Raw genomic sequence first — 19,014 nt, 5'->3', positions numbered from 1 at the left:
GCGATTGGTTTCTAAGATCACTTCCAGCTCTGGGCCTTTTATTAGTTAGCCCCGGTAAAGCCCCCACGCGGCGTATTTTTTTGAAACGAGGACCTCGGTAACGCGACATAAAGACTCCTTCTTCTTATTTATATTTAATTATTAATTCTTATTGATGAAATTTCATTCTACAGAATAAACCTAAACTAAAAATGAACTAAATTCTAAATAAAGCGAAATTTACTTAGTTATTCTATTAAAGAATAATGAGATGAGTTGGATAAATATCCAGATCTTTATATTCTATATATAGAAAAAGAAAAGGATTCTTTTCGTTAGATAGTTGGAAATTCCTATCACATAATAAATCAAGGGCTTTCGCCAAAAGAGGAAAACATTTTTTTTTCAATATTCTTTGATTTCAAAGATGCATTATCAATCATGTAAAACATAGAATAAAATAAATAGAGAAAAGCCGACTATCGGAATCGAACCGATGACCATCACATTACAAATGCGATGCTCTAACCTCTGAGCTAAGCAGGCTCACATAACATAAATTCGACATGTATAAGAATTCAATAAACTCTTAGAATCTTTGCTATTCACTATTATACTATTTTAATTCTTAGCTATTCATAATGTATATTAATATATTAAAGAATAGAATATAGAATTTCAAATAACTGTTAAATATTATAGAAGATAACGATTAATCTAGCGATATAGAATTTCCATTTTTCTTTTTTATCACAATTAAATATTCTTTTTTTTAATATGAAAAGAATCGACCGTTCAAGTATTCGAAATTTCATGGGTAAATGAGTGGAAGAGAGGCAGATGTATAGCGTATGTATCCACCTATATTGAATTGCCGATATAGAAATGATAGAATCGAGAATTGAAACATAGCATCTGAGGCTGCATTAATCGAGGATACACGACAGAAGGAATTGTTCTATTTCCAAACTTTACATTCAACAAGCGTAGATTTTTTTCTTTTTTTCCCCATCACGAATCATGTGTATTTCTCGAAAAAGACTGAGATTAATAAAAAAAGTCTAATCGCACCATCTTTGTAATAGGTAAATGCCTCTTTTTCTCCTGAAGTTGTCGGAATTATTCGTAATAAGATATTGGCTACAATTGAAAAGGTTTTATCAATAAAATTTCCATTTATCCGCGATCTAGGCATAGGTAGCAATCCATTCTATCATTGTTCTCATTACTTCTCGCAGGAAAATAATCCCACAAGCAAAAGAATTCTACAGTACGAAATAACATAAAAACAGATTGATTCTCATTAAAAAAACAAAAAAAGATATAGTTCTTCTATTCAAAAATTCAATATTCAAATTGTTATTTTTTACATTACAGGAATTGATAAAAACTAAGAAAGAAATATGGTAATCGGATTCGATTCCATCTTACTGGAATAGTCTACCAACGAAAGAAACTATTCTTATTTGATTGAAGTTACAGCTTAGAATAACCTCAGTTGATTTAATTATGATACAAAGAAGAAAAAGGATCGAATAATCATTGTATGATGAAAATAGAATAACCGCCTATTTTTCTGTGTTGTGTACTTAGGGGTATACACTATACAATCAACTATAAAAAAATTGTTTATCAATTTCTATTTGTAATAGATAGATGGGATAGAGATTTGTGTTGATAACTCTAAAACTGGTCTAGAAAGGAATTTGAGAATTCTTATGATATGGAATCGTAGTCTAAATAGAATCATGATCTAAAGATATCCATTAACCATAGTCTACAAAATATAAATCCCTCGCTCACTTGATTCATTAGAATTTCTAATTTATTGATTTAATCCGGTTGGTATAGTATAAATATATAAATAGAGAATTCAGAAAAAGAAGAGAACATTGTTTTTGCAAACATGAATAGAATTTTTTGAACTGTTTTTGTAAGAAAAAAATTTTATCTTTATCCCCCAGCCAAGAAGGAAAGATACTTCTTTTACTATGATGAAAAATTTTCGATTTTGATCGCTTTATAGTTAGAGTTGATTGGTTGTACCTACCCAATAATCTAGAATGCTTCACTATTCACTCGATTTTAGTTTTTTGGGTCATAATCATTATGTAGGAGAGATGGTCGAGTGGTTGAAGGCGAAGCATTGGAACTGCTATGTAGACTTTTGCTTACCGAGGGTTCAAATCCCTCTCTTTCCTTTCCGTACCTTAACCTAATTCATCGATCTTACTAACCACAATAGATCAAATAGCAATGGATATGACTATTCCAACAGTTAGACCATTCTTTGATATGGATTCTCTATTCCTAATGGCTGTGGTACAGAAAATACTGTGTAAAGAAAAGAGTAGAGTAGACAAGGAATGAAAATCTCCCTCTCGGTCTATGATACCTAAATGGAAGAAAAATCCGGATCAAACCCTTATTTATCTTAACCTTAGGTTAATTTACTTCGCCGAAAGGGAGCAAAATGGGTCGAACCCTTATTCTTCCTTATTCTTATTAGTGTTGATTTTATTTTTGTTAGGTTTAAGTCTGACGAGAATAATATTCTACAACTAGCAATTCATTTATTTTCAAACCGACCCATTTACTATATATTATTTGATTGACTAATCCTTTATATTGGAATGGTTGAAGAGTCAAATGGTTTGGCAATTCCTCATGGGGGGATGAATCGAGAGAATTTTGAATTAGAACTTTAGATTTTTGTTCATCCCTCGCCGCAATAGTATCTCGGGGTTTGCAGCGATAACTTGGTATATCTACTATACGACCATTGACTAAAATATGTCTATGGTTAACTAATTGGCGAGCTCCCGGAATAGTCGGAGCCATACCCAAGCGAAAAAGAATGTTATCAAGGCGCATTTCAAGTAATTGTAGTAAAACCTGACCTGTTGACCCTTTTGCCTTTCCGGCGATACGAACGTATTTAAGTAATTGTCGTTCTGTAAGACCATAATGAAAACGCAATTTTTGTATTTCTTCTAGGCGAATTCGATATTGGGATTTTTTCCCGGAACGCGATTGGTTTCTAAGATCACTTCCAGCTCTGGGCCTTTTATTAGTTAGCCCTGGTAAAGCCCCCAGGCGGCGTGATTTTTTGAAACGAGGACCTCGGTAACGCGACATAAAGACCCCTTCTTCTTATTTATATTTAATTATTAATTCTTATTGATGAAATTTCATTCTACAGAATAAACCTAAACTAAAAATGAACTAAATTCTAAATAAAGCGAAATTTACTTAGTTATTCTATTAAAGAATAATGAGATGAGTTGGATAAATATCCAGATCTTTATATTCTATATATAGAAAAAGAAAAGGATTCTTTTCGTTAGATAGTTGGAAATTCCTATCACATAATAAATCAAGGGCTTTCGCCAAAAGAGGAAAACATTTTTTTTCAATATTCTTTGATTTCAAAGATGCATTATCAATCATGTAAAACATAGAATAAAATAAATAGAGAAAAGCCGACTATCGGAATCGAACCGATGACCATCGCATTACAAATGCGATGCTCTAACCTCTGAGCTAAGCAGGCTTACATAAAATAAATTCGACATGTATAAGAATTCAATAAACTCTTAGAATCTTTGCTATTCACTATTATACTATTTTAATTCTTAGCTATTCATATTCCCTATTCATAATGAATATTAATATATTACAGAATAGAATATAGAATTTCAAATAACTGTTAAATATTATAGAAAATAACGATTAATCTAGCGATATAGAATTTCCATTTTTCTTTTTTATCACAATTAAATATTCTTTTTTTTAATATGAAAAGAATCGACCGTTCAAGTATTCAAAATTTCATGGGTAAATGAGTGGAAGAGAGGAAGATGTATAGCGTATGTATCCACCTATATTGAATTGCCGATATAGAAATGATAGAATCGAGAATTGAAACATAGCATCTGAGGCTGCATTAATCGAGGATACACGACAGAAGGAATTGTTCTATTTCCAAACTTTACATTCAACAAGCGTAGATTTTTTTCTTTTTTTCCCCATCACGAATCATGTGTATTTCTCGAAAAAGACTGAGATTAATAAAAAAAAGTCAAATCGCACCATCTCTGTAATAGGTAAATGCCTCTTTTTCTCCTGAAGTTGTCGGAATTATTCGTAATAAGATATTGACTACAATTGAAAAGGTTTTATCAATAGATTTTCCATTTATCCGTGATCTAGGCATAGGTAGCAATCCATTCTATCATTGTTCTCATTACTTCTCGCAGGAAAGTAATCCCACAAGCAAAAGAATTCTACAGTACGAAATAACATAAACACAGATTGATTCTCATTAAAAAAACAAAAAAAGATATAGTTCTTCTATTCAAAAATTCAATATTCAAATTGTTATTTTTACATTACAGGAATTGATAAAACTAAGAAAGAAATATGGTAATCGGATTCGATTCCATCTTACTGGAATAGTCTACCAACGAAAGAAACTATTCTTATTTGATTGAAGTTACAGCTTAAAATAACCTCAGTTGATTTAATTAGGATACAAAGAAGAAAAATGATCGAATAATCATTGTATGATGAAAATAGAATAAGCGCCTATTTTTTTTGTGTTGTGTACTTAGGGGTATACACTATACAATCAACTATAAAAGAATTGTTTATCAATTTCTATTTGTAATAGATAGATGAGATAGGGATTTGTGTTGATAACTCTAAAACTGGTCTACAAAGGAATTTGAGAATTCTTATGATATGGAATCGTAGTCTAAATAGAATCATGATCTAAAGATATCCATTAACCATAGTCTACAAAATATAAATCCCTCGCTCAGTTGATTCATTAGAATTTCTAATTTATTGATTTAATCCGGTCGGTATAGTATAAATATATAAATAGAGAATTCAGAAAAAGAAGAGAACCTTGTTTTTGCAAACATGAATAGAATTTTTTGAACAGTTTTTGTAAGAAAACTTTTTTATCTTTATCCCCCCAGCCTAGAAGGAAAGATACTTCTTTTACTATGATGAAAAATTTTCGATTTTGATCGCTTTATAGTTAGAGTTGATTGGTTGTACCTACCCAATAATCTAGAATGATTCACTATTCACTCGATTTTAGTTTTTTGGGTCATAATCATTATGTAGGAGAGATGGCTGAGGGGTTGAAGGCGTAGCATTGGAACTGCTATGTAGGCTTTTGCTTACCGAGGGTTCGAATCCCTCTCTTTCCTTTCCGTACCTTCACCTAATTCATCGATCTTACTAACCACAATAGATCAAATAGCAATGGATACGACTATTCCAACAGTTAGACCTTTCTTTGATATGGATTCTCTATTCCTAATGGGTGTGGTACAGAAAATATTGTGTCGTGAGGGAGCAAAATGGATCGTGAGGCGGACCTTGAAAAGTTTTAACATACGCAGTAGGGATTCACAAATCTTCCAGACGTAGAGCACGCAGGGCTTTGAACGCAAATATATTACCTATAATAGAAGTAAACATGTTAGTAACAGAACCTTCTTCAAAAAGGTCTAATGGGTAAGCTACATAAGCAATATATTGATTTTCTTCTCCAGGAACAGGCTCGATTCCATAGCATCGCCCTTTGTAACGATCAAGGCTCGTAAGTCCATCGGTCCACACAGTTGTCCATGTACCAGTAGAAGATTCGGCAGCTACTGCGGCCTCTGCTTCTTCAGGCGGAACTCCAGGTTGAGGAGTTACTCGAAATGCTGCCAAAATATCAGTATCCTTGGTTTCATACTCAGGAGTATAATAAGTCAATTTATAATCTTTAACACCATCTTTGAATCCAACACTTGCTTTAGTCTCTGTTTATGGTGACATAAATCCCTCCCTACAACTCATGAATTAAGAATTCTCACAACAACAAGGTCTACTCGACATGAATTAGGCGTTAATGAAACTTTTTACAGGAACCTTTCACAAAATTCCCAACTAATAGTAAAATTATCAACTAATCAGAATGCTTGATTAATAGACCATGGTATTTGATTCGGCAAATACATCATTATCGTATACTCTTTCATATATATGGCGCAACCCAATTCTTGTTTATTTATTTTTTGAATCGAAATAACTAAAAATCAACCAAGTACCAAGAAATTCCCTCTTGACAGTGATATATGTTGTAAGTGATGTTGTATATGTAAATCCTAGATGTGAAAATATGTGAAATTTTTCTATGAGAAGGTAAAAAAAAAAAAGAACAACACGATATAGCTAAATGAATAGAAATAAGAAGAGCCAATTATATAGAAATATTGAATCGTAAATAGAGTTCAGGTTCGAATTCCATAGATAATATAGATGGGATTGTCTATAATGATAGACAAATGAAAGATTTTCTCAAGATTATTATTCATCTACTTTTTATTTTGAAAATGGGTTGGTTGAAATTGAAAATTAACTCATTGAAATTGAATAAGTAAACAATTAAATTGGATTCGGTTGGATGGTACTAACAAAATCGTGTGCTAACTCTCATTTCTTTTGAATTAACCGATCAACTTGACATCGGAGATTTATTTTGAATGTGATCCTGTTCGCAAAAAATTTCGAGATTTTTTACTTTGTTGTTATATTATGAATATGAGAATGAGTCCTACTACTTTTAGTTTTGGGGTTACCACGCTTGACAATAAGACACTGGGGCGTATCGCCCAAATATGTCTCCAGAAATGATATATTCATGTGATAACAGGCAATTTGAATCCGTGTAACGTACCAAAGTTGAATTGTCTAGGCTCTGTGTTCGATGCGCTAGTAGGCACAAAAGATTTAAATGGACTTGACTAGGTGTAGATGAACTTAAGGAATCTAGAGATTTGACAAATCTTAACTTAGATAGTTCCATTTGGCCTGACAATACGACGCTTGGGTAGATTGAGCAGGGAGGTATACATGAGAATCCACCGGTCACACTAAAGTAATCTGTATCTAGAACCGTGGTTTAACTCTTCCTCGATGTACGAACTCTGTCCTTAATGCTGGTATTGATGGGGCGACTGGGGAATTCCGATAAAGTAGGTCTGTAGGAAATTATTTTCTTGCTTTCTTTTTGTTATTCATATGTTGCCTCCTCTGTGTGATTGAAATACATCCGACCTGGATTGCAACATATGCAATGCTATTTCTTTGCATCTTCTATCTATGCAATTTTTCTTGTGTGTTAGTCATATGTTGTCTCCTTTGCGTGATTGAAATACATCCGACCTGGTACACAGCATATGCACCATTCTACTTCTCAATCCCTCTAAATCTGGTTAGTCATATGTTTCACCCTTTGCGACATTGGAAGAGATCCGACCTGGGTGTATAACATATGCATTCTAAATCTGACTTCTCTCATAATAATTGTCTGCTCACCTAAAGTAAGGATTACTTTGGAAGTTCTTGATTATTGGGGTATGTCAGGATGCGGGAAACATGTTCTAGTACATTTAAAATTGAACAATCACTAGGTTGTCTGTAGATCTCGTTGCTCAATTTAGGTGGACAACAATATCCTTGGTCGTCGTAAGATGAATGGTCCTTAGGAATTCTATCTAGGAACATAGGGTCAAATACTTTGTCACTTATAGTCTGTCCAAATTTATCACAAATCTTTCGTGTTTAAGTGGACCACAATATCGGCGATCAATCAGATCTAGACATGAAGGTGGAGGTACCGATAAACGGATTAAGGCTGTCTAAGAACTTTGATCCCTTCATCACAAAATTATTATCTGTAGTTGTGAAAAGGAGAAATTAGGGTTAATTCATTTCAATTTTATTTTTATTTTTATTCTATTTTTATTTTATTTTTATTTTGCTAAAAATTAAAGAAAAACAACAAACAAAATTATTTCTATTTTAGTTTAAACTTTTAGATTTTATTTTTATTTTTATTATTTTTATTTTTATTTTTAATTTTATAGTCCTCAAAATGTTTTATTTTTAAAATGAATTGATGTATTGGGCTTGAACTTAAGGCATCTTGGGTTGCAGCCCATAGGTGATGGACCGGGTAGGGTCCATGTATAAAAGGAAGAGTCCTTGGCTGAGATCAATTTTTACTCTTCCTTTCTATTCACAGCCGCAAACTCCTGTACTCTCTCTCATCATCGATTTTTGATTCATCTATTTTCGTAAAATTTTTTGTTTCATCCTGTAGGTATGCCTTTTTCAATCACCATCATGCTAAAATATTCGAAAAACAACCGTGAATCATGGCTTAAATCGAAGAAATGGATCTGATCGGCGTTCACGGCCCCTTGAAGCGTTCACGGCTCCTTGAAGCGTTCACAGACTTTGAAGGGTTCACGACCGTGAACCCTTTTACGGCCGTAAACCTCTTTTTAGCCGTGAACCCCCTTTGGAACCGTGAACCCCAATTTGTGGACCTAAATTTTTCACACTTAATAAATAATTAAAGCCTGATTAAACTGTTTAATGAGAAAAACCTAAAACTTCATTGTTTAAATCATTGGTTTCTTACTTGGCTTGGTTAAGTGCAGATCGCTATGGAAAAATTGAGGTTTTCAGACACTCAAAACCTTGCTGTCTTCTTGGTTGATCCACCTGCTCCTCATGGTGACTTTAAATCCATGATCGGGAAGCAGGGCCGGGGCTGACGAGGTCTCATTGAACAACACCGGAGCAATTGTTGCCTTGGCTGCGGGATTGGATTTCAATTTTTCAAGGTTCATCTTGAATGATATGGTTGGCAACATTAAAGGGAAGGGCAGAGACAAATTTTTAATGTTTCCAAGGTTTCTTCAAATGATTCTTAACAAGAAATATCCGGAAATTGAGAAAAGGGGAGACACAATTGATTTGAAGTCTCTTGGTTCCACAACCTTTGGTCTCATGAAACAAAACAGAAAAGGAAAATTTATGTTTGAAGGGAAACATCCGTTAGTGAAGTTTGGTAAATTTGCAGAAGTCAGTGATTCATCTGCAACTGAAAGCTCATCTGCATACGAAGAATTTGAGGATGATGTAATCACTGCTTCTGAAAAGGAAGAAGAAAGAGTTCCTCCTATCGCAATTATGGCAGAGGAACATGATCAGATGACAAACGTGGATGTTCAAAGCAACTATGATGAGAAAGAAGATGATGATGATGATGATAATGATGAGTTTGAAGAGAGCTTGATGGAAAATATAGCTATGAATGATGATGAAGAAGATGAGGATGCTCTTTATCATGATATTGATCTCTCGGGTTTTGATAAGGACGACATTCCTTTAAATTTCGAAAGCAATGAGTGTTTCTTATCAAATGCAGACCTCAACATTTTCTTTGACAATATCAATGATGTTGCTCAACAAGCAATGGAGATAGGGGAAGTTGAAGATGTTCAAGAAACGATGCCTCCTACCTCAATACAGATGGATGATACCTCAAGTCATATGGATGCGACTTCAGGGATTCCTCCCCTTGATGCTGCTATTCCGACTTCAATGCCATCTATGAGTGATCCTCTGACAACTCAAACCTCCCAGCCTCCGTTGAAAAGGAGATGACAGATCCGAGGCCGGGAGTACTTATTCTGGAACAAGCCCCGCCAAATCAACGACAACAACAACAACAACTACTGCTGCATCACCCGAACCAATCCAAGAAGTTCCAAGCCCTGTGTATAAATCTGGAGGCACATCAGCTGCTCAGGGATCCTCTCCTCCAATGCCTTTGCATTATGCTGCCTCTGTGAAGCTTGCAAAGCACTTGGCACAATAACCATGTTCAGTGCCTTCCTCTCGTGCCAAAGGAATATCTATTGAGGAAGGCCATTCAGAGGACGATGATCCTTTGGTGTCCAAGCTTAGAGAAGAAATCAGTGTTCTCAACCAGAAAAACATAGCGAAGGACCTCCTAATTGGACAACATGATGTTCGAATCGCTGAGCTTGAAGCAGATATTACTCTGAAGTCTAAGCAAATTTTAGATCTGCAGACACATCTTGGGACTCTAACTGCATGTTACTATGATTTAAAAAGAAAGTTGGCAAAGGAACTTGGAGACAAGTTCAAATCATCAGTTGAAGAGTTCACAACTGGCCAGTCTTCTCAAGACCTCCCTGTTGACCCGCCCACTATGAGAACAACTCAAATCGTTGATCGATTTGAAACAGAACCAATTCAAGCTCCTCACGTAGCTTCTTTAATACGTGCCAAATCGGCAGCGTCTGCTAAGAAACAAAAATTGCTATTCAAGAAGAATTCAGATCAAAATGCTCGTGGAGATCAAACCCAAATCACCATAACCGATCTTCAACAGAAACGATTTGGTCACAAGTATGGTGATAGATCAGGAATTGTGTCGTGGGGTTTTCATGATTTCAAATCATGGACAAGAGTTGATCTCTCTGAACTTGCTAATGCTCCCTTTGCTAATCCATCCAATAATCCACGAGCAACTCATTTCAAGCTTTTCCTGGAAAATCAAGTAAGAAAGGGATTTTCTGATATGAAGACTACTGATTCCATCATGAGAACACACCGTCACATACTGGATCCAATGACTAACAAGCCTTTCAAGACGGTGTTGTGGCCACCTACCAATCAAGTGAGAAAGGTTCCTGTTTTGTAGAAATTTTGCGATGGTTCTCTAAGAAATATGTTTTACTGGGTCTTTAATGAATCCACAGCTTCTGCTGTCATCAAATTTCCAGATGGTAGCTTTCACTTGTTTGACAAGAGGGATCTATTTCAATTTTGAAAGTGGGACATACAGGCTCAACATCAAATCCGGGTAGCTGAAGAGATTTTTGAGAGTGCAGCTAAAGAAGACACTGCAATGGTTGCAGAGATCATCCAGAAGAAGATGTGGCGTGGTGCCATGGGGAGGTCAGATGTTCTTATCTGTCACACCCCAAAACTGGAACGACGGAAACGTTCGGGGGTGGAGGACGTCATGGTTAGTATCACAAGACATGAATCATAGTAAGCAAAGTAATGAACAACCATTTCATTAGAAAGAAAGTGTTTACAATGTGTGTGTTCACAAAACATAGAATACAAAATCAAATAACAAAACAAGACTTGAAGCTACTATGCTCCATCTTCTGAATTCCCAGCACGAGTACCCATCTACTAGGCTCCTGAGAATATAAGTTCTTTGAAAGAGTTGATCAGCAATTAAGCTGGTGAGTTCATAATATTTTAGTGATGTAAGTAAGTTATAGAAAGTTGTTGTAAAATGTTGTTGAAAATGTAGTTGATCATCAGAATTCGTCCATCTGTTCCTGAGTTCTTTGCTATCGGGCAGTCCCTCTGATTGTGTCCAGACTCACCACAACCATAACAGGCTTGGTTTTCTTCAGCTCCGGGGACTTGGGAGATCGGTTGAGCCGGTGCCCTGCAGAAACGGACTGTGTGTCCCTTTCTTCAGCTCCCGGCATACTCCGGTGTGGTGGTAGTTGCACTTTCCACACTTCGGGAGGGTTCCAACATATCGACTGGCAGGTGCTGGAGTAGTAGGTGTCATAGCGGCGTACATAGTACTTGCTTGTTGCTCTTGCAGGGGTTCCTGTGTTGTTCGCTTCTTCTTCCTCTTGTTCCCCGACTTCTGATTATAGTCCTTTCCCTTTGATGGCTCGGGAACAAGTACTTCTACCCCATGGCGGACTCCATGGTCAATGAGTCACTGGGCCAGGCGTTTGGCGCTATCGAATATGGCTGGGTTAGAAGACAACTCATCTCCTTGGGTCTGAGAAGTCAGACCCCATATGTATCTTTCTATCTTTTTTCTCTCCGGGGTAACCATCCCGGGGCATAGCGCTGCTAAGTCGCTATATCTATCAGTGTAGGCCACTATGTCTGAGCCGACCATTGTGAGCTCCCATAGTTCTTGTTCCACCTTTTGAACTTCGCCCCTCGGGCAGTATTCTTCCAGCATCATCGCTTTTAGGTTCTCCCAACCTATTGAGTTAGCTACTGATAGGGTCAGTGACTTAACATGGCCGTTCCACCATGTCAGGGCTCTGCCAGAGAAGGTGCAGGCAAAAACTTCACTTTGCTCCCTTCTGGGCACGAACAAATTTCGAAGACCGAATCTGTTTTCTTGAACCATCGCATCAGAGCGATGACTCCACCATTTCCATTAAAGGAATTTGGTTTGCAGTTCATGAAGTCTTTATACGAACACTCCCTTGGGTGTCCGTGAGTAGCTCCGGGGTTGGCTAAGTGGGTACCGCTACCAGATCCGAAGGTACCACTTTCACCGAGGTGAGCTAGAGCAGTTACCACTGCGGATGATATCGCTGCTTGGAGAGCAGCTGAGTGGAATTGAGGTGGTGGTAGTGGTGTTTGAGTTGGAGTTATCGGAGTAGTGCGTCTGTTTGATCTGTGAGGAGGCATATTTGCTACAAGAATACAAAGATGTGACGGAAATAAGTCTACAGCAGTGGAGATAAGCCGAAAGCTTAAAGACAAGGTTATCCTAGTTCTAAGTGTATGTGGTCCTGACTTCCACAGGGTTCTGGAAACAATTCATGAAAGAGTCTATACCGAATAAACTTTATGAATTTGGAGTGGCTATCCTCGAATGAATATCTGTTACCTGCATAACTGTTACCAGTTGCATGTAAGAAAATAATCCTAACACATAAGGTGAGTAGTGTTTCCACTAACTCATTAAGTTAACCAAGATTAATATTTACTAGTGTGACGCATAAGACGTTCTGGTTACTCCGGTTGATCCTTCTTTGAAAACTTCTCATGAGCTTTCCCTTGTTCCTCCTTGACTCTTCTGTTGACTCCTATGAGGAAGTGGTTACATCTATCTGGGTTTGTCGTGCGCGAATAGATGTGACTAAAGAATCTATGTGATTAATGGTAACTTTATGGGGTGATCCTTACAGAGTCCTGCTATAATTGTACAATGTATACAAGTTGTATATAATTCAAGATTAAATAGACCTTCGAATAAGTGATCCTACTCCAAAACCACAACCAAATAAGGAATGGGTAGTGAAGCTTAGATCACAAATTCTAAGTCTATAAGATCTCAATTATATAAAACCTTGGGAGTATACATTGTAAGATTATAGACCTATCCGTAAGGGTCTTTTAAGTTATCATGTAAGTTGTTTATATATGTTGCCTGAAATACTCCTATAGTACTTTAATGTAATGTACTTGATCTAGAATTCTCTTGACTGGTGTTTAGGTAAGTTTTAAGACTGTTGCAACACCACATCGCTCCCAAACACATGTCGGTCACATCTCGAATGAATATAGTTGATCAGACTATATTGATCCTAGCTATGATTACATAACTTTTCAGGTTTGACGACGGTGTTCAACCTTTAAATACTTTAGTTCTGTTCTTCCTGTGATACTTGGTCTAGTATGTACATGTATAAGCAAGTAGGTATATTTGTATAACTTATCGTTATACTCTTAAAATATATCATTATCCAGAGCACTTAAGCCCCATTGTATTTATAGTTGTATATCTTTTATCGGTTGATATACTTAGTTCACTATAAACCATGCTCTGATACCAATCTGTCACACCCCAAAACCGGAACGGTGGAAACGTTCGGGGGTGGAGAACGTCATGTTTAGTATCACAAGACATGCATCATAGTAAGCAAAGTAATGAACAACCATTTCAATAGAAAGAAAGTGTTTACAATGTGTGTGTTCACAAAACATAGAATACAAAATCAAATAACAAAACAAGACTTGAAGCTACTATGCTCCATCTTTTGAATTCCCAACACAAGTACCTGTCTACTAGGCTCCTGAGAATACAAGTTATTTGAAAGAGTTGATCAGCAATAAAGCTGGTGAGTTCATAAGATTTTAGTGAGGTAAGTAAGTTGTAGAAAGTTGTTGTAAAATGTTGTTGAAAATGTAGTTTAAAAATGTAGTAAGTTGTAAGTTCTGTTTAGAAAAGTTCGCATGTTCCTCTTAGAAAATCCTTTATTTCCTACTTTGATGAAAGATACGTAAAAATGATTCTACAATCCTTTCTATGAGTACTAAATGGATACAAGTTATATAAAACTCAGAGTAAACAAACAATCGAATGTGCGCATCTGCCCTAAGCCCACAACCAAACAAGGAACAGGAAGTAAGGCGGATAGCGCACATCCCATTGTTTGTTAGATCATTGTTGTATATAACCCTAGCGTATTCACTTGTTACTCATGGAGTTAATTGTAATGGTTGCTTTATATTTAATGAAAAGATTCTTTAAGAAAACCCTTATTCCTTATAATAAAATGGTGACCACAGTGATTACTTCTATAATCACTTAGTTTATACTAGCTATATATGATCTAATATCGAATAGATAGTTAATTGGGTGAATCTGCCCTAAGCCCACAACCAAACATGGAACAGGAAGTAAGGCGGAAAGCACACATCCAACTACCTATTGGGTATTAATGATATATAACCATGATGTATAAACTAAGGTATTATAGAGTTAATCACCTAAGGTCCTTTAATTTTATACTGGTTTAATAAAATGGATTAAACCCTTAACTGGTAAGTTTCTAGTTTTGTATACCAAAAGTTCTGATTTGGAAAGTATGTTTTGTACTAGAAAATTGTGCATTGACTTTATGTACTATGACTTGACCCATACCTGGTACCCTTATGATGACTTAATGTATATTGAACATATATATATATATATCTAGAATCGAATAGATAATAGACTGGGTGAATCCGTTCCAAGCCCACAACCAAACAAGGAACAGGAAATGAAGCGGAGAGCACACATCCTATTACCTGTCGGATGCTATGTATATATATATATATATATATATATATATATATATATATATATATATATATCCTTTGATGTATACATTAAAGAATCATAAGGTTAGCATTATGGTCCCTTTCTACTGAATGTACTAGACTCAACTGTTTTATTTGTCGTTTGTAAAAATGTATGTTTTCCTTAGTTTACAACTATCTTGACTCGAAAATAATTTACATTAACTTTCAAGTGGTACTGCCACTTTATGAAAGCAATGGGAAATATAAGTACACAGTTGTCGTTTGAAATGACATACGAACGTACTGATGACCTTAAAACATGTTTGTTTTATACTGGTCACAATGTGAAGGCTAGTACCCCTACTATACGCTCTCCCTGTCAAGAGATTAAGGGAACCAAACGCAACTTTTTAGCAAACCAGTTGCTAAGCCGTGTAATTCACATTAAAGTTTTATGATCATGTATACCCAATATAACTATCACCTTTTGTTTAGAACAATGAGTTAGTGATTCATTGGTATAATTAGATCCTGTAGTAGTTCCATGCTATAGCAACTTAATATGTTCGTTCTGTTTCTCATATAGTATGTTCTGTTTCTCATATAGTATGTTCTGTTTCTCATATAGTATGTTCGTTTTGTTATCGTGTATTGTATCTAGTATGAACTGAATCTCTAAACTATACCTATTATAGTTTACTAATGTTTTACTTGAACTGTTATTGAAAAGACTCATTTATCTACTAAGTTATGCTTGTACTTTAAAAACGGAGTTTTGTTAAACTATGAAGTAACATAACTTTAAAAGAGTTTTTGAAATGTTTTGATCACTTATAAAAGACATAAGCAATCTTTTGAAAGATGTATATATAACAAACATTTACACAATTATCAGTGTGTTCAACTTGTATTCCCCCCCTTAAAAGCATTTAAAACAGTTAAAAGATTCAGTACGGGGTATGAACTCACCTGATGTGGGTGATTCAAACGAATACACACGTAAGGATGAGAAGTTCCACGAATGAACTCTCGAGACACAACAGGTCCTAAATGACATATAATGGCATATCTGTGTTTGTAATTAGTGTCTAAACAACTAATTAAGAAGGGTAACACCGTAATAGACTAGGAAACTCTAAGATTTAAGGGATACAATAACATATGATTGCATAACTAGGGTGTATGGCCCCCCTATAGAGTTTACGGTCCAAAAGGCATGACCATAAGTGTTGACGGTCAAGATGGTTTACGGTCCTATGTGTTCACGGTCATATGGTTCACGGTCCTATGGTTTACGTTCCAAGTGTTCACTGTCTAATGACCTTACGGTCATGGAGTTCACGGTCTAATGACCTTATGGTCATGGAGTTCACGGTCTAAGGAGATCCAACCGTAAACTCATCAAATCTTTGCACAATGATGGTTTTCAAGGGCTTCATTCAAAGGCATCAGATTCTAGGGACCATGCTTAGCCTTAGGAAGGGTTTAGGGTCTCTAATGCACCTTTCATTAGAGTTTACGGTCTAAGGAGATACTCTTAGACCGTAAATACCTTGTTCTTGGATAAAGTGATGATTTCAAGTCCATAAACAAGAATCCTAACTAGATACAAGTATAGGAGGAAGGTACTCACGATTTGGAGGCAAAGGAGTGTGTTTTCGGTCCAAAACACTAAGGTGTTCTTGATGTTCTTGAGGATCTCGAAGATCTAGACTTACAAGATGAAATCCTTGTATGAATTCAATGGTGAATCATGGATAAAAGAAGGATTAACTCGCAAAGGGAAGGAATCACTTACATTTTCGAGAATTGGAAGCAAAATCCTTTGATACTTGAGGGAGTTTTCGAGATTTTTGGCTTGTAAAGGAAAGAAATGATCAAAATGATCAACCATTATATATATAGGGAGGGAGTTTAAGGTTAACCTGACCGTAAACTCAAGGTCTCGACCGTAAACTCCTTTTTAAGGAGGTTTACGGTTGCTAGGTAGTTTAGAACTTAAACTGACACTTCCAAATACTGATTCCTTTGATGCACTAGTCTCAGAATACTCAGAATAGACCCTAAACAGTGCTAAAATGTCACACCCCAAAAACGTAACGACGGAAACGTTCTGGGGTGGAGGACGTCATGTCAAGTATCACAACACATGCAGTATAGTGATCAAAGTACAACAACCATTGGATTAATAGTATAAGTTTTACATAGGTTACATTTAGCAACAACATCAAAGTAGATATAGAAAATAACATAAGATGCAGGTCGGTACAAGGCTGTCTTCACAAAAGCTTCCGGAGTGTACCTATCTACTGACGACCTGAGAATACAAGTTATTTTGAAAGAGAGTATCAGCATTTTAATGCTGGTGAGTTCATAAGTACTTTAATGACATTGATATAAATACATGTTTTTCCTCAAAATAATCTCATTAGATGATGGTGATAAAAGTTTATAGCGTATTTGAATTCCTTCCCGAAAATCCTATATTTTCTATTAAAAGTAGTCTTCTACCAAGACCAAACTGTTTTGAGTTTAAAGGAATGAGTTTATCTAATAAAAGCAGTCTTCTACCAAGACCCGACTGTTTTGTGTTTAAAGAGCATTTTTCCCTAATGTTACTATCATTATCAAAATATAGTTTTACATTAATGAGTATGTGGGAAAGCCACAATTAGATGTAATAGGGAAGATAATGCTTTACTTCAGCAATGGCATTGCTGCTTATAAAGTAATAAAATGCAGACTCCGGATAGTATTAGATGGAAAATACACCCCGAGGAGTCTAAAGTAATAAGATACAGACTCCAGGTAGTATTAAATGACAATACACCTCGGGGAGTCTAAAGTAGTAAAATACAGACTCCAGGTAGTATTCAATGACAATACACCTCGGGGAGTCTAAAGTAATAAGATACAGACTCCAGGTAGTATTAAATGACAATACACCTCGGGGAGTCTAAAATAGTAAAATACAGACTCCAGGTAGTATTAAATGACAATACACCTCGGGGAGTCTAAAGCAGCCTTTAATCCTAAGTAGGTTAGTTTAAAGGTTTAAAATGTGGCCTAGTGTATAACTAGGAAAATATATTATGATGGTTTTATATGTAGAAAATACCGTAATAATACTTACCTTAAGGCCATGAATTATAAGGTAAATGTAAAGATACTCGTAACCATACTGATTGACGGATGTAAACACGACGACCTGCTGGCGTCGAAATGAATGTGACATTTGTCACCCCTTGGCTTGGTCGGCCGGAACTGTAGCTAGCAGTCAGGATGTGGGATGGTCTGTCCTGTATAGATCTATACACACAATGCCTGCTCTCCCTCCAGGAGACTCTGGTTACCAACTTGACAACGGTGAAATCCGCGTCATGAGGATGTATCTAGTGTTTTGATTTCTATATACCTTTCTTTTTACTAAAAGTACAAGTTTTTATGAATATAGATATAACTAAGTTCTCCTTCATGAAAGTTATGGTTGGTTTCTAAACTATACCTATTATAGTTTACTTGAGAGGTTACCTAGGTACCATTGCTACCCAAAGGTATTGAACTGGAGTAAGAGTTTTAATATCTATTCAGATATATATAATATATAACTAGGACTTCAACGACACTCGAACAAATAACCGGATTCTCAAAGTCCACAACCAAACAAGGAACAAGAAATAAAGTGGGCTATCAGTCCTAAGTCCTTAAAACCCTACTTATATAACTATATCTATATAGACATGAATCTATCAAGAATAAAAGTTTAAAAGACTTTGATAATAGCTTAGTAATTTAAAAAGAGATTTTAGTGTTTTTAAAAGAGATTTGAAAACGAGAATTGAAAACCTTTAGCTGAACAAAACAGTTTAACATGCAAAAATCTATTTGCTTGACAGTTATTAATCACATGTGATTGATATAATAACTTAGCAGTTCAACTTGTATTCCCCCCCATAAAAGCGTTTAAAATCATTTCAAAGGTTGATTAAGGGGGTATGAACTCACCTGTAGTGGGTGATTCGGATGAATGGATGGTATAGGATGCTAAGTGTCAAGTGAGGACTTGAACACACATACGGATCCTATTTAACATGTGATGATACATATATGTATCCAATTAGTCATTTAATAACCAATTTATCAAGTAAAGACACCCTAATACATAGGTAACACTTTGATTCATGTGCTAGGGGTGCTAAAGGGTTGCATCTAAAGAGAGTATGGCCTCACTTTGGAGTTTACTTCCCATTTGGTACCAACACATGAGTTTACGGCCCATGGTCATTTCCCCCA

At 35.8% G+C, this 19,014-nt stretch overlaps 2 non-coding genes across 2 annotated transcripts; both read right to left on the bottom strand.

The window, feature by feature from the left end:
• Positions 1-452: 452 nt before the first annotated feature.
• On the bottom strand, positions 453-525 carry TRNAT-UGU (transfer RNA threonine (anticodon UGU)). The gene has a single exon. It is a non-coding gene; the product is annotated as a tRNA-Thr (tRNA).
• Positions 526-3,459: 2,934 nt separating this feature from the next.
• Positions 3,460-3,532, bottom strand: TRNAT-UGU (transfer RNA threonine (anticodon UGU)). Its single transcript has one exon. It is a non-coding gene; the product is annotated as a tRNA-Thr (tRNA).
• Between the last annotated feature and the right edge of the window lie 15,482 nt (positions 3,533-19,014).

This window comes from Lactuca virosa, chromosome 3 (genome assembly GCF_052849685.1).
Source record: "Lactuca virosa cultivar CGN04683 chromosome 3, Lactuca_virosa_CGN04683_v6, whole genome shotgun sequence".
NCBI classification, from domain to species: Eukaryota; Viridiplantae; Streptophyta; class Magnoliopsida; order Asterales; family Asteraceae; genus Lactuca; species Lactuca virosa.
Note: the sequence above shows the minus strand (reverse complement) of the source record. Positions and strands in the feature narration are given on the sequence as shown.